The sequence below is a fragment of the Mobula hypostoma genome, chromosome 2 (assembly GCF_963921235.1).
Source record: "Mobula hypostoma chromosome 2, sMobHyp1.1, whole genome shotgun sequence".
NCBI classification, from domain to species: domain Eukaryota; kingdom Metazoa; phylum Chordata; class Chondrichthyes; order Myliobatiformes; family Myliobatidae; genus Mobula; species Mobula hypostoma.
In genome coordinates, this window is record NC_086098.1 from 169,557,100 (window position 1) to 169,560,949 (window position 3,850).

Genomic DNA, 3,850 nt, shown 5'->3' on the forward strand with positions numbered 1-3,850 from the left:
AGGCAGAAATGGCGTGGCCCTGCCCAGCGAGCTCCTCTACAAACTTCCAAAGTTTTGAATCACATCCAATAAAAATATTTCGCACTCAAGCTGCGGCTGCGGGCAGGTGCTTATGGACCTGCTCTCGCAGAACGTCAACAGTCCTGCGAGTGAGCGAGACGCAGGAGAGGGGAGGGGAGACCCTCTCCATAATGACTTGTTGATGTTATATACTATTCCAAAGCTGTCTTTAGCTATTGATGCAATACATTACCGTAGAATTATAGACAGTCTTCCGCAGTGGTCCAACCACGTCGACGCTACGGTCAAGACCAGCGCCTCTACACCCTGGGAAGGCCGAGGGAAATTTGGCATGTCCCCGTTGACCCTCGCCGATGTTTATCGCTGCACGATAGAGAGCATCCTATCCGGGTGCAACTCCAGAGAGCCCTGAACACAGTTTAGCACATCACAGAATCCATCCATGGGCTCTGTCTGCGCTTCTCGCTGTCTGGGTCAAGCAGCAAACCGAATCAAAGACCCCACCCACACAAAGATTCTCCCTTCTCTTCCTACTTCCAAAAGTCCAAACCACCTGACACCTTTTCCATCACTATTGTGAGAACATAGAACAGTGACCCCAAGTAAGATGAGATGAATTCTTGAACCACGTCTACCTTGTCATAGCCCTTGCACCTTGTTTACCAACGCGGCACTTGTTCTATAACGGTAAAACTACACTCAATTGGCTCCTTTTCTTAGATACCTGCTATATTTAATAAAGTAGCTACTGAGTCTATGCTCATGGTCTTCGGCTGCTGTAGGCCACCGAAGCTTCAACAGGTTGTGCATTCAGAGATGCTCTTCTGCATGTCACCGGTGTAATACATGGTTATTTGAGTTACTGTCACCTTCCTGTCAGCTTGAGCTAGTCGGCCATTCTCTTCTGACCTCTCTCAGTAACGAGGTATTTTCACACACATAAATGGCACTCACTGGATATTTTATTTTTCTTTTTAACACTATTTTCTGTAAATTCTAGAGACTGTTGTGTGTGAAATCCCAGGAGATCAGCAGTTTCTGAGATACTCAAACCACCCTTTCTGGCACCAACAAGCATTCCACAGTCAAAATCACTTATATCGCATTTCTTGCCCATTCTGCTGTTTGGTCTGAACGACAACTGAACCTCTTGACCACGTCTGCATGATTTTATGCACTGAGTTGCTGCCACGTGATTGTCTGATTAGATATTTACATTAAAGAACAGGTGTACAGGTGTATCGAAGCAAGCACACACTGGGTGTCTATTCTGCATTCTGTTATTGCTTTTCCCTTGTTCAATGTATTGATGTTTAGAAATGTTCTGTATGGGCGGCATGCAAAACTAAGTTTTTCCAACTACAATTTCAGTGTGAGAGATTGCAAAGCCAGGCCCACTTCCAAAATAAAAATTGCATGCATTTGTAAGGAGTTCAGATAGTAGATTTAATGTGTTTATAAAGAGCCCCACCTACAATGAATGGCAATTGGTCTTTAAGGTGGATACCTCTAACATTGGATGACACATTGAAAATACGCCAGTTCATCTTTCTCTCCCTTCTACATCGATTGTAGAACAGTACAGCAGAAGAACAGGCCATTCAGTCAATCAGGTAGTGCTGAACTAATTAAAATAGTAGTTAAATGCCTAATTAAACTAATTCATTCCATCCAGATTTTTCCATTCTCTGCCCATTCATTTGCCAATTTAAGAACCTCTTAAACACCGGGGGGGGGGGGCACAGCCTCCCCCAGAGCCCCCGGCAACGCATTCCAGGCACCCACCTGATGAAGGAATGATGAGTCCTCTGTCAGTCAGGGTCGACCATGGATGTTGCATCCTGGCTGTCTAGATACGCAAGTCTGGGCAGTACAATGTGGAGAGCAAGCTGTCGCCCATGTAGTAAGCTCCCCCTCTCCACGCAGCTGATGAACCCAAAGGAACGGCAGAGACCAATTCAGTTTGGCACCAGCAGTGTTGCAGGAGTTGCCAGTCAGCGTTGAACTCAATGCAGGACTGCCTTAGGGGCTCCAGCTCTGTATGCTTCCTCAGGGCTTACCCCCAAAGCCTTCCCCATGAGTGGGTATAGCCGCAAGGCAGCAGGTTTGAAATTAGAGTTTCCCTTCTCCTAGATGAGCAGCCGATCATGGTTGATGAGATCCATCTGCCTGAAATGACTGGTTTCAAAGCACCAGTATCCTGCCTTTGCCCCTTCTCCTGTCAGAAGAAAGAGTTGGGCCAAGCTTAGTAGCCAAGCCACACATGAAGGCTAGGAGTTGGACTTGGTTGTCAGAGGCTATTTGAGGCATACATCATTGGGAGCATTTAATAGGCAGTAGGAGATTATCCCCATTACCAACCCCAGCTATAACAACCTTAAGGAGCCAGGCACCCACCACCCTATGTATAAAACTTGCCATGCATATCTCCTTTGAACTTAACCCCTCTAACCTTAATTCTATGACCTCTTGTATTTGATACTTTGACGCTGAGAAAAATAGAGATCCAAAGAGTGATAGAACACTGCAACACAGAAACAGGCCCTTTGGCCCATCTAGCCCATGCTGAGCCATTGATCTGCTGAGACCCATCATCCTGTACCTGGATCATAGCCCTCCATAAGACCATAACACATAGGAGCAGAATTAGGCCATCTGGTCCATCGAATCTGCTCTGCCATTCAATCATGGCTGATCCTTTTCTCTATCTCCTACTCAGCCCCAGTTCCCAGCCTTCTCCCCACAGCCTTTCATGCCATGTCCATTCAAGAACCTACAGTATTAATCTCTGCCTCAAATACACCCAGTGACCTGGCCTCCACAGCTACGTACATGTGGCAGCAAATTCCACAAATTCACCACCCTTTGGCTAAAGAAATGTCTCCGCATCTCTGTTTTGAAAGGGCACCCCTCTATCCTGAGGCTGTGCCCTCCTGTCCTTGACTCTCCCACCAGAGGAAACATCCTTTCCACACCTACTATGTCTAGGCCTTTCAACATTCGAAAGGTTTCAATGAAATCCTCCCTCATCCTTCTGAATTCCAGTGAGTACAGACCCAGAGCCATCAAATGTTCATCGTATGATAATCCTTTCAATCCTGGAATCATCCTTGTGAACCTCCTCTGGACCCTCTCCAATACCAGCCCATCTTATCTAAGATGAGGGGCCCTAAACTGTTCACAATACTCAAGGTGAGGCCTCACCAGTGCCTTATAAAGCCTCAGCATCACATCCCTGCCCTTGTATTCTAGACCTCTTGAAATGAATACTAACATGGCATTTGCCTTCCTCACCACCAAGTCAACCTACAAGTTAACCTTCAGGGTGTTCTGCACAAGGACTCCCAAGTCCCTCTGTATCTCATATCTTTGGATTTTCTCCCTGTTTAGAAAATAGTCCGCCATTTATTTCTTCTACCAAAGTTCATGACCATGCATTTTCCAACATTATATTTCATTTGCCACTTTCTTGTCCATTCTCCTAATCTTTCTAAGTCCTTCTGCATCCTACCTGTTTCCTCAACCCTACCTATCCCTTCACCAATCTTCATATCGTCTGCAGACTTGGCAACAAATCCATCTATTCCATCATCTAAATTATTTTTATACAACATAAAAAGAAGTGATCCCCACACCAACCCCTGCAGAATACCACTAATTACTGGCAGCCAACCAGAAAAGGATCCTCTTATTCCCATTTGCTGCCTTCTACCAATCAGCCAATGCTCTAACCATGTTAGTAACGTTCCTCTAATACCATGTGCTCTTAACTTGGTAGCAGCCTCAAGTGTGGCACCTTGTCAAAGGCCTTTTTGAAAGTCCAAATATA